The sequence below is a fragment of the Canis lupus genome, chromosome 1, assembly GCF_011100685.1.
Source record: "Canis lupus familiaris isolate Mischka breed German Shepherd chromosome 1, alternate assembly UU_Cfam_GSD_1.0, whole genome shotgun sequence".
In the NCBI taxonomy this organism is placed as follows: Eukaryota; Metazoa; Chordata; class Mammalia; order Carnivora; family Canidae; genus Canis; species Canis lupus.
Genome location: NC_049222.1, coordinates 75,430,640 through 75,443,844, shown reverse-complemented (window position 1 = coordinate 75,443,844; position 13,205 = coordinate 75,430,640). Strand labels below are relative to the sequence as shown.

Sequence of the window (13,205 nt, the reverse complement as noted above, 5' to 3'; positions counted from 1 at the left end):
TTGTGGCCAAGTATTTTATTTATTTTGGCCATAACAAATAAGCATAGTTTTCCATTCAGGACATCAGTTCTTATATATGTACTAATATGTACTCTATATCCTCACTTATTTTTAGAATTTCTTGGACTTCATTAAACTGAATACATAATAAGGGATAAATAAATAAACAATATAATAAATAAACATAATAAAAGGGCAGAAAATGTGGAGCAGGTTTAAGATGTTGAGGAAGATTCAAGGATAGGAGAGAGGGAATGAAGGAAAAGCAACAAAGACAAAATTGGTATTTTGTATTTAGAAAATTGAAAGACACTAATTCTCAGTTTAATGAAGTCCAAGAAATTCTAAGAGGGTTAAATAAAGAAAAATCCATATTTAGAAGCAACAGAGAAAAATTACAGGATATCACTGACACGGGGGAAAAATCAAAAGAAGCTAGACAGAAAAGACAAATCAGCTACAAAGGAATGACAATTTGATTTGTAGCTGATTTTGTAACAGCACAAGAAAGCCAAAAAGCAGTAAAATAATATTTTTATAAGTGCTGAATCTATATCTAGTTCATATACATTCACTATATTCTACATCTGATGGAAATGGCCTTTCAGTTAGAAAAAGAAGTTATTTTCAGATAAAAAAAAAATTATGTATCCACCCAAAGATGTCTGTAGAGGAAATTTGGAAATGTCCATTTCAGGGAAAATAGAAATTATCTTAGATAAAAGATCTGAGAAGTAGGAAGAAAGGGAAAATGTATTAATTGGTAAATATAAAAGTCTGTAGAAACATATATTGATTGGGCAAAAACACTGATAATGATGTCTGATTTGTGGATTAAAACAATAGAACATAAACACTGATTAAGAGTGGCATATAAACTGTTATAGAGGTAATTATAGTTAGTGTTCTGGAGCTCTTGAATTCTTTGTGACAAAGATAAAGATAGTGATCAATTTTGGATTTCTTAGGTTAAAGTTTCATATTAAAGTATTTGGTGAAAATACCACTAAGGAAGGAAGGAAGGAAGGAAGGAAGGAAGGAAGGAAGGAAGGAAAGAAGAAGGAAGGAAAGAAGGAAGGAAGAAGGAAGGAAGGAAGGAAGGAAGGAAGGAAGGAAGGAAGGAAGGAAGGAATATTATGTATACTTTTCAAATTATTAGAATAAGAAAAGATGGAGTCAATATAAAAAAGGTCAAGAAAATTGCATGTCAACTATAGTTTAATAAAAAAATAGTTCAGGAAAGAAAGGAAACAGAGAGAAAGAAGGAGAAAAGAAATAAAAAAATAGGCAGCACAAAACCAAATGATAGAAATAAATCCAAACATCAACACTCTCAGTCAAGGTCAATGAAAAATTAATCCTGATAAAAAACAAAGATTATCAGATTGGATTAAAACTCTTTACGCTATTTTTTAAAAATATTTTATTTATTTATTCATGACAGACACAGAGAGAGAGATAGAGGCAGAGAGAGAGGGAGAAGCAGGCTCCATGCAGGGAGCCCGACATGGGACTTGATCCCTGGTCTCCAGGATTACAGCCCGGGCCCAAGGCAGGCACCAAACCACTGGACTACCGGGGCTGCCCTTTATGCTGTCTATTAATAACGACATTAAGGACAAAGAAAAGTTGAAAATAAAGGATGAAAAAAACATGTACCAGGTAAGTAGCACCAGAGTTGATATATTATATTCATGAAATAGACATGCAATAATATTTAGCAGAGAAGAAATGAATCACTAGATAGATATAAAAGATTCAGTTCTCTGGAAGATTGAAAATTCTACATATGTATACATTTAATAAAATAAATGTTATTAGTCACAACAGATAGTCACAACATATCTAAATAATTTTCTTGTTTTAAAAGAGTTTTACTTATTTATTTGAGTGGGGGAGGGGGGAGGGAGAAGAAGAGAGAGTTCCCAAAGTACTCTCCACTGAGTGCAGAGCCCAGTGAGGGGCTTAATCTTACTACCCTGAGATCATGATCCTAAGATCATGATCCCACCCAAAACCAAGAGGTGGCCTGCTTAACTGACTGCCACCTAGGTTCCCTTAAAATGCCACAACATATCCAAAGCAAAAGTTAATAAAAGTACCTGGGATAAAAGATAAGTCCATCATGGCAGGGCCAATAAATATATGGAATATTTGAATGGTACAATTAAACTTGATCAAATGGGCACGTTTATAATTAATTTCAAAAAAACATATTCTTCTAATGTACATGTGAATAATTTATGAAAAACAATCACCTATTAGGCTACAAAGCACATCTTCAAAAATTTCAAAGGACTGACAATGTAAGAAGCATGCCATGTGGCCAAAACATAACTGCTTTTGTTATCTGTTTATACTCAAAAAAGATGAGTAGAAAAATTCACAAGTGTGGGATTGTAAAAAATATATTTACTAATTAATCAGTGAGTAAAAAATCATATCAATACGAATGGCACTGAAACTTGTGAGGTGCAGCTAACTTAGGATTTGGAGGGAAATTTGAAGCCATACCAAGGAAAAAGAAGGCTAAAAGTTAATGAAATAAGCATCCAATTTAAGAAATTAAGAAAAGAACAATAGGCTAAACCTACAGACAGTAGAAATAGAAGTTAAAAGCACTGTCAGATAGGGAAAATGAATAAGGTCATAGGAGAGGTCTTTGTAAACACTAATATGATTGACTAAACTCTGGGCAAGAGGAAAAAAATAAAAATAATAAGCCAAATAAAATATACAAAAGAGCCACAGATATGTCAGATACTCAAATGATAATGAGGAAATATTATAAATTCTTTATGACAAAAGAAGTTAAAAAGCTAAAGTGGAGAGATTTCTGAAATATATATATTATTGCAATGGTATCTAAGAAAAAATTATTGCAAGTGATTCAAGAAGAAATGGAAAATCAGAGTAGTCCTAGAACTATTAATCAATCGTTTTTAAATCTTCCCTTACAGAAAGGAGCATGCCTGGATGAATTTACAGGTCAAGTTCTCCTTAACATTTGACAAACAGAAAATTTCAGTCTTAGATTAATTTTTCTGAAGAATATAGAAATGGGATCACTTCTCAGTTCATTGAAAGAGGCTAGCATAATTTTGATGCCACATCAGTAAAGGAAATTTTAAAAAAGGATAATCACAGGCCAATTTCATTCCTGAATATCAGTACTGAAATTCTTTGCAAACTACTATCAAATTGATTCAATATAGATAGAAACACAGCATCTCATCTCCAAGCTTGGTGTTATGGGCATGAAAGTTTGGTTTAGCATAAGAAAAATTAATTAATGTAATTCACTGCATTAATAGAAAGGGCAAAACTATTTGATCACCTCCATAGATACAGAAAAAAAGCACTTGATAAAATTTAACATTGATGACAGAAACCTTTAGCAAACTAGCAATAGACTGAAACTTTCTATACTTGATAGTAGTTACTATAAAAATGCTTTCAGCAAATATTGTACTTAATGGTGGAGCAGGATAAGGGTGCATGCAATTATACTTTTTTCTCTATGGTGCTAGACCGCCAAGGCAGAGTAGGAAGGCAATATAAAGAACTATACAATGAATAGAAAACAAGGACAAAATTGCAGAATTGTCTGCAGCATACAATCAAAGATAAATAAAAAAATAAATGTACTCAGCCTATTTGAACAATGTTCCTCCGATTGTTTTCTTTTTTTTTTTTTCCTTGTTTTCTTAAGACTTTACCTCTAGAGCATAGTTTCTCAGCCTTGACACTATGGACATTTTAAATTGGTTAATTCTTTGCCATGTGGGCTATCTTGTACTTTGTAGGATGCTTAGAAGCATTCCTGGCTTTTTGTCTTCCAGTTGCCATTGTGAAGGCTAGACACATGGGAAAGTTTCTACCCACAACCTCCTGTTGCAGCTACTTTATTCTTCACACCCTTCAGTGCATCTGGCTCATAGAAAGGACTCCACAAGAGGAGAGCCTAGTCTTTATCACCCAAGGAGGCTGTGCTTTTATGAGTTCTCTCTTGTCTCCAGGAGAGATAGTTAACAATTAGACCCTCAGAACCTGTTTGAACAAAGGAGAAATGGAGGCTTCAATCCTCCGGAGTTAGGGGCTGAGGGAAAGGTGTGGTGTGGCAGGATAGAGCCTTTGCAAGTTAGGAAACTCTCCGTGAGTTAGAGAGAAATGGTTAGGGTATGTGTCCTGTATTGGAGGCAGGTTTAGCATGGGTTACAAATATTAAGAATCCAATGTAAGACCATATCACACTAGAAATCCAGACTACCCCCATTTCAGTTCCTGGGTAGCTTGGCATAAATTTTTCAATAGCTGTATAAGAAAATAAGAGCAAAAAATTGCTCATTATTGTCTACCATGTGCCAAATCTTTGAAGAAGCAATGGTTCCTTAATCAGTTAGGACTTCATTTGCAAGCAACAGAAAGCTCAAGTGGTTTAAACCATAAAGGAATTTGTCATGTCACACAATTGTGAAGTCTTGAGGGGTGTGTGTGTGCAGGAGGAGGGGTTGTTCTCTAGGCTCATGTGGTCATCCGGGCTGGGGCTTGGTCTCTGTGGTTCTCTGGGTCCTGCCTTCCTCTGGATGGCTGCCTCATCCTCAGGGAGGCAGCCAAATCTCTGCTGTAGGTTCCTGGGGCCACATGCTTCCTTATCTGTAACTTCTCTTTTCTTCATTTGTTGCACAAATACCTTTGCTCTGAACCAATCACTCTGAGGGTGACAATGTGCTCTGACCACCTAGGCCAGTGTTGTGGGCCGCCCACCCCTCAACCCCAACCCAGTCACTGTGGTGAAGGGGGGGTGTAGTCAGAGCCAACTGAGACCTGAACTTAGAGCCAGGGTGGAGACACTGCATCCCCTCCTAGACAGCAGGGCTTCTCCACAGGGGTGAGGGGTGTAAGGTACTGGGGAGCCAACTATGATATCCATCACCCCACAGACTCTGAGGTTGAAGAAACTTGATTAACAGAGGTGTCGCACTGTGGAGCAGAACCTCCATGGACTTCCGCAGCTCTCAACAGAGTGTCTGTGGTGGGGCTGGAGGCAGGGGTTGGAGTAGCCCCGCTCAGGGAGGCAGAAGCCACATATTAACATGGTTGTAACTTCTGCTGCTCTGGGCCTGTTTGCTCTTTGACCTTTTCCTCATTCTTCTCCTGCTCTTCATTGCAAGGGAACAGACATCCATCTGCCTTCCCCATGTCCCTGAGGTAAGTTGGCTTCTACCAGGGTTTTGCCAATGGGAGGCACTGGCAGATGTAGGTGGGTAAGGAAAAGACAGAAGTCAGGGTATTTCACCCACCCTGTGCCCCTGGCAGCATCCAGCAGTAGTAATGTTGCCTCTGAGTCCATGTCTCCAAATCCCATGGGACGAGGATGGTGTGGTTCCAGAATCCCCCCAGCATCTCTGGCCCAAGGATCCTGGATCCACTTCATATTCCCTCTTTCCATCCAGCCAACATGTGACCAATCTCTGGGTTGCATCATCATCCTCTCCCGTTTGGCTTCTCAATTCTTCCAGTCAAATTCATGCCTTGTGTCACCAGTTCCTAGAGCTAAGTTTCCTCTGGTTTAAACATTTAGAGAGTTTTTTCTTTTCCCAGTTGTTCCAAACCTAAGCCTTGGTTTTTTCTAGCCTAGTGTGGCCTGGAGAAGCAAGGGTTATATGTTGAACTAAATTAAGCTGAGACCTCCAGGGTGTGACTGACCCAACCTCTACACTTCAGTAAGCAGCTCTCTGTTCGAAATTAAAATACATCTCCTTTTTTTCCCCCTACATCTCTGGAGTCAGGGGCTGAGGGGATGGTGTCCTTGGGGATGAAGTATTGTGATTGTCAATAGCAGTAATGACAACTGATGGAACGTTTAGGTCTGATTTACAGGCAATGCTGCATTTGCATTAGTGTGGTAGGTTTAAAATAACATCCATGCATTAGATGATATTCAGATTTAATGGAAAAATAATGACTGCATTAAATCAGGTTTTATTGTTATGGAGGGTTTTAATTTGGCAGGACCACTTTCCTTTTGTGATCTAGAAAGGGCTCAGTTGACGAAGGTGGAGCTTCCATGCTGATTCTTGACCTATATCCATTCTGCAGTCCCCCAGAAATGACTGTACCTTTTAAAGCCAGTTAACCTTTTTCTTTCGTTTTTGGTTTTTTGTTTGTTTGTTCTTGCAAGAAGGTGGTTTTCACTTCTTAAAACCTTACAGATTAATTTAAAAGTAATAAAAATTAAACAGAAGTCATTGTTCTTCCCTGCTTTATGAAATGGCATTTCGATTGTGGGTTTTTTTTTTTTTTAAGAGGAAATGCATCATTAAAGTCGCTGCATTATTTATCAGAGAGGCTAATGAAATCATAACTACAGTAAGTGAAGACATGTAGTATGGCACTGGTTTGAAACAGTGCCTATAAAATCCCAGTTAATCACCGTGGGACCAGGGCCTTTTATACTTCAGCTCATGAATCTGAAAGCATTTCAGTCCTTGTGTAAAGGTCTCAGAATTCTTGATTCTCACCAAGGTAGGAAAGTCAAAGTTATGGGATGACAACAAAATTTGTCCAGAGTTTGCCAGCAGAGGCATGATCAACAGATTTTAATGGGACCTCAAAAGATGTTTAAAAGATTGCCTCCCATCTTGCTTGTCCTTTGCTGCCATGTTACCTGTTAATTTATTGATCTCTCCACCTGTCCAGATCCCCATTCATGGGGATGAAAGCTCTAACGAAGAGAAAGGAACCATGGAAAACACATAGACCTGTCCCCAAGTTTACAAAGGAGGAAGTTGAAACTAAGTATTTAAGTGACCTGCTAAGAGCAGGATGAAAACCCAGATCCTTCCTGGTTACCTCATTACCCATCTCTTAGCAGCATGGTGTGCCTTGGGGCCTGGGCTTAGAAGTTCTGAAAAGGGTTGGGAGTCATATGCTTAAAGAGGTGATCTCCTCCTGGGTCTCCCCTGCTCCTCAGCCTCACTTGTACCTGTGTCAGCAATGAGTCCACATTCTCTGTCTTCTGTGCCAACAACCACTGCCTTTATTGTTCTTCTGTCCATGTCTTTGCCTCCTTCTTTTTCCTTTCTCCTTCACTCATTGTCTCTTCTGCCAATATTTCCTCACATTGAAAAGCATGAGGCCTGGCAAGTGGGCTGTTATGGGTATGGGTGCAAAATCCTGGCATCTGGGAAGGCCCCTTAGGCGAGCACTGGGAGGTTCTCCAGCATCCCACTGAAGTTGTTGGTTATCTTGGCCCGGGAGCAGGCTAGAGTCTCAGTATTCACCATCCAGCATTAGGAGTGGCTTGAGAGAGGTGACAGAGACAAGTTCAAGCTTTTGCTGTTTCTTTACTCCACCTGACAGGACTGGACTGCTAGGCTGGAATGCACCCAGTCTTACATAATCTTGTAGCTTTTGTGTAGTCCTCTCTTAGCTCTTTCCTGACTCCTCCAGGAAATCCTTGACCTTCAGGGTTGTGCTCCCAGAAGCTTCCCACCCTGTCTCCTTCCTGCACACTCTCCTGGTTACAAGGCCCTACAGATCCCGGGTAGGACACCTGACCCTACCTGGACCAAGGAGGACCTTTTTAGGTCATTTGGACTTGGGGCTAATTTTAGGATTCATCTTCCTCCAGGTGGTGAATGAACCATAGACGTAACATTTGTAAGCTGTTGGAGATCTTGTCTAGAAAGTCAACAGAATGAAAGAAGTGTGAAGCTGATACATGCAAATAAACAGAGCTGAGAGATAGTCCAAATACACTTAATTCTCTTTGCCCCCCAGGCCCTGTGAACACCTGCCATGCATGCAGTGTGGAGATGTGGTGTTCCCTGGATTCTGAATCAAAACCAGTACATTTCCTTTGGTGCTCTAGATCTAACTGGGTCTCTGTCACTGCCACCACAAAGGGCCTTACTCTTCTATCTCTATTGACTGATTGATCACTTCATTCATGCATGACTGTACGTGTGCATTCAGAAATGTTGTAAGTACCCACTAAGTGGTACCTTTTATGGCTTTCACTCCTTATCTTGCTTGCATTATCCAATCAGATAAATGCTGAAAAGATTATTTTTAAGAGCTATGTTAGTTTAGATAGTTGGGATAGAAGGACTCGTGAAGAGGGTTCTGGGTGGGAGTTTATGAGGGGTCTTAAGAGGTAGGAGTCCATTGTGGCTTTATGAACACGTAGTTAAACAATCTATTACCAACCACCATGGCATATTTATTATTCACTGGAAGCTACCAAGAGAAGAGAAGAGAAGACATGTTCCTTGTTTTTGAGATGCTGACAATGGAGGCAGGAAAGGCTTGAGTTAAATGTGAACCGCTTGCAAATAAGGAGGGGAGAAACAGGAGGGGAAGGACATGGAAGGGGACATGGTTAGGACGGCCTAACACATAAGGGATGCTTAGCTCTTGCTAAGATCAACTGGCACTTTCATAGCACTTCTCATTCAAAGATCTCAAGGTATATGATGAATACGAGCTCACCATGGCTCACCAGCCCCTTGGGAACCAGAAATGCAGAACAGGAAATAACACGAGACCAGAAGGGAAAGGAAACATGCTTAATAGATGGTCCAGGGGGAGTCAGGGAAGTAGAATGTAATTATCAGTACTGGAAGTGGGACATAATCACCAGTAATGAACGAGCTCTCAGATTTTGATCCAAGGTGATAATACCACACTGGCAGCTCAAATACAAGGGAATCCTGAGTACCAAGGTTTAGTTTCATTCCTTATCACCATATACATTTCTCATTCTGCTATGCATGAAAACTTCTGATTTTGAATTTCTCAAAATATTGTTTCCAGGCTAGATACTTCCTGCAAAGACTGCATCCCATCCATCTGTCCTACATAATCAGCAGACATCCTTCCATTTGCCTGTAACTCCTGACATTTCCCTCTTAAGCCACCCGGAGCCTGCATAAGTGATGAACAAAGGGATTTGCCCCCTTGGGACTTTAGAGAAAGACAGATAATGATGCAGTCCTCTTCCTCCTTCCCATTCCCCTCCTTGCCTCATTTCTCATGTGGACTTCTCAAAACTTCTCCAGGTGCCACCTGCTTCCATGTATTTTACCATCTCTGCTTCCCCTACTTCAACCAGCCCTGAAGACCCGAGCAGTTCAGGTTGATCAGAAAGGCCAGTACTGAGTGGATTGCCCTCAGACCTAGGTTCTTTATGTAGATCTGACTCAAAGGGATACAAACTACCCATAAAATGGAGTATTTTTTTCAGGAACAAAATTTTTATCTCTGTCCTTGAGCTTCCACTTTTCCTAATACAGAAAATGGGATCTCAATACTTTCAGGTAAAGTCAGTGAATTTTCAAAATTTCTCAGTCACTTTAGGTTAAACATTTTACTACATTTGGGGATTTTTATCCTCTTTTATAAACTACATTGCCCCTCAGGTGGATGTTAAGCTTTAGGTAGGGGGCTGTTTACTCAAACGTCCCTCGGCTGTTTCTTGGTGTCTATCTGGCAATGTTTTCTGCTGCCAGTCTCTGAGATGTGCCTTGTGTCACCTTGTCCTTAGGTTGGCCTGCTGAGCTGTAGCCTCATGCTTCTCAGGTTGTTGGTGGGTCATTGAAAGGGAGAAGAGTCCGGTCCTGACTCACACATCTACATTTTGATTCTCTCTTTTTGTACCTGAACCCCTAGCTTTTGAGATTTACACCGAAGAATTGGATGTTTTTGTTCTATTTTCTTTCTGACCTTCTAAGTCCTCTTTCCACCACCCCTGGAAAAATGACAGGTGTATGTTTGCAGCCCAAGGGAAGAGCGATCAAGAGGAAATGGAAAGAATATTTATTTATTTATTTATTTATTTATTTATTTATTTATTTATTTATTTATAAAAGATTTTATTTATTTATTCCTGAGAGAGGCAGAGACATAGGCAGAGGGAGATGCAGGCTCCCTGCAAAGAGCCCAATGTGGGACTCGATCCCAGGACCCCAGGATCACGACCTGAGCCAAAGGCAGATGCTCAACCACTGAGCCACCCAGGCACCCCTAGGAAGATTTTAGTTAGTAACTCAAAGTGTTATTTTTTCAAATAAGTCAATTCTTCCATTACGTAGATGTATTTGTATTTGAATGCAAAGCAAAAAACTAAAATCTCCAGAATTTTTTGTTTTAGTCAAAGCTTTTAACAAGGCACAGTATTTCTATACTCCCATTTTCTCACAAGGACCAGCAGGAAATATGGGTGGGGGACAGTGTAAATAAGCTGAAATTACTCATGTGTATTGATGGTATAGCTCAGAAATCAAGGGTTTGTTGTTATTGTTTTTAGTTACAAGCAGGAAATCCCATTTCATCCATTATCAGTCCATTATCACAAGTGAGATGCAAGACCAAGATAGCACAATTAACAATATGGAAACTTAACAGATTTGGGAATGGTGTATTTGAAACAGAGGTCCAGAGGTCACCCATACCAGGAAGAAATATGTCAAATTTACTCTCAACATATGACATTTTTAGATGGAAATATATGAGATTGTTTTCACCACCTAGAAAAGGAGAAAAAAAAATACATGTGTAGTAGCTCTAACATTTATATTTGCCTGTGTGCTTTCACCTCTTGTTTCCTCGTCAGTGACACTAGAGGATTTTGACTCCAGTTGCTACTCAGGTGGTTCATTTCAACTTGGTTCTTCCTCCTGGAAAACTTAATGTGACATATTTTATTTTGAACTACAGTATTTTTAAAAAATTAGCAGGTAAAATCTCCTGTCGGGGGAAACATGTTTGTGTTGCACAGTTATTATTTCTTCTTAGATTTGCAGCCTGCATAATCTGCACAAAACTCACACTGCTTAGCACTAAGATGGAGTGGATCCTGTTTAAGGATAAAAGAAATAGTCGACTGTGGTATGGGGAGGGTCAGGGAGGAAAAGTCATGGCCAAGTCAGAGGAAGTGAGGTGGTGCCTACAAGAGACCTATTACATGATCTGGAGGTGAAATCAGAGATGAATTTTTTTTTCTGAGACTTTTTTTTTTTCCATAAACTTCATACGAAATAGTAAATCGCTTGTTGGAAGTTGCATTAATATGTCCGGTCAAGGACATAAAAGCACACCAATTTACTATACTGTCATCTTAGAATCCAACTTACTAGGTTGGTCATGTTGCATGAGAAGGTAGCACGTTCCAGGGTCATTCCACTGAAGCCTTCATTCTGACAGATGTTAAAGGACAAGTCAGAGTGAAATTCTCATCTGCAGGCAACAGAGGCTGCCTCTGGATGACTTAATAGGAAGAGAAAGGTACTTGAATTCATGTTTCCTGATGGAAGACTGGAGAACACCTTGAGACAATGGTCAGGAGCCCAGGGTGAGGTAGGTGACTAGAATCACAGCTAAAACCATGCCCTGGGGACCGCCTGGTAGGACACCACTGCCACCACCTGTAGATACTTATCACTTTCCTTGCACCCCCAATGGCTCTGAGCTCTGAATCTTGTGCCCATCATAGCTCCCAGGAGTTTGCACTGCTTCTGCTTTTCCTCCATTTACTACAGAGTCCAAGTCCCAGGAGGCAGCAGCCCATTGGCCCTAAGGGCATGTGATGCCCTGGTTCCCACAAAGTGAGGCAGGGGGATTCTTTGCCTTTTACCTCCTGTGGAAAGAGGTAGGCTTTGCCTCTCTGCAAGATTCTCACACAGTTGGGGATTCCCTAAACAGAAGAAGCTACTTGAGATGTCTGCCAGCCAAAAAATGATAAATGACAACAGGATGCTACATAGGAAAAGGTTCCACAGTCAATTAATTTTGGAAAATGCCAGGTTTAACAGATTTCTTTACTATAGGGGTTTTCATATGATTGCATGCATGGTGAATCTCCAGGAGGGATTACAGGACCCCCTCCCTCTTTATCATCCTACTCGAGTGCTCCACAGAAAACATTGCATGAAGCACTACTTTAAAGCAACTAGCAACACTATTTTTTCTCACACTTAACCTCAGCAAACCAGTCTCTTCACTGACACATGCCTATGTTCCTAGGCATGCAAATTCGAGCTGCAGTTTTGAAAATTTTCAGGCTGTACTGCTACCTCACGGTTGGGTTAGTTTTCGTGATGAAGGTAAGATTACTATTCTATGTTAGCAGCACCCACCAGGGCTTTCCCTTCTCGGGTATGCATGCTTGGTTTGATCCTCTAGCCATATTACGGCTGTGCACTTTTCCTTACTGCAGCATCTCCATTTGTTCTTGGCACATTGTCCAACTTGCTCGAAGCAGTTAATGTAGCTTTAGAAACTGTCTAAGAGAGTAGCTTATGTCTGAGAGACCCTGGCTCTACACAGACGGAGAAGCTGCCAAGATTAAAATTCTCTGATAACTCAAAACAAATGTCCTGCTTATTTTTATGGTGCAACAATGTAAGAGCACGTAATGCAACAACCAAACAGGGAATGACCTTTCATCCATAGTCAGCATAGGAAATTGCTCCTATCTGTATTCACCGACGATGTCTAAACTTTAGGTCAGAGTCGTATTTTATTTGAAGATTGGTAAGCTGAAGACCCTATCTTCCCATGCAAATCTCAGCCTTAGCTCTCTAGGCAGCGAAGGTAAATATAAATAATATGATTGACCTAAATCAGTCCTGAAGTTGGGCTTTTTAAAAATGGCATTATTTAATATTTCTTTTTTCGAACTTTCACACTTAGGGCTTTCTTATTATCCTTCAACTTTTACAAAATAAAAAGCTAGCATTATGAGGTAGAGCCACTCATTAAAAAAATATCTTTTTGAGGGCCCAAGTGTGGCTCAGTCTATTAAGCTTTGGACTCTGGGTTTCAGCTCAGGTCATGATCTCAGGATCCTAGGATCGAGCCCACACTGGTTCCATGCTTAGTGAGAATCAGCTTGTACCTCTTCCTATCCCTCTCCTTCTCCCCTCTGCCTGTTCATTCTCTCTCTCTCTTTCTCTCTCTTTCTCCTTCTAATAAATAAATAAAATCTTCAAAAAAAATCAAAATAAAAATATCTTTTTGGATCCTATTATGTGGAAGGCCTGTGCTAGATGGAGGGGGTAAACTCGTGAATAAGACCTTTTTCATGCCTTTAATAGCTTATGCTTAAATTGTGAATTTGCTTATTTAAAAGACTTTTCAGGCCAACTATAATCCAGGCATTGTGGTGACAGCTCAGGTAAAGCAGTGAACAAGAAAATAAA

The 13,205-nt window shown here is 40.0% G+C and overlaps 1 long non-coding RNA gene across 4 annotated transcripts in view; it reads left to right on the top strand.

The window, feature by feature from the left end:
- LOC111096447 overlaps positions 1–13,205 on the top strand; it is a 49,097-nt gene that overhangs the window by 32,191 nt on the left and 3,701 nt on the right. For 3 of the 4 annotated variants that reach the window (XR_005354052.1, XR_005354051.1, XR_005354054.1), the window contains one exon: positions 1,445–1,662. The exons of the other annotated variant lie outside the window; for it this stretch is intronic. This is a non-coding gene — a long non-coding RNA (uncharacterized LOC111096447). The remainder of the gene's footprint in view (positions 1–1,444; positions 1,663–13,205) is intronic. 4 annotated transcript variants of the gene reach the window in all.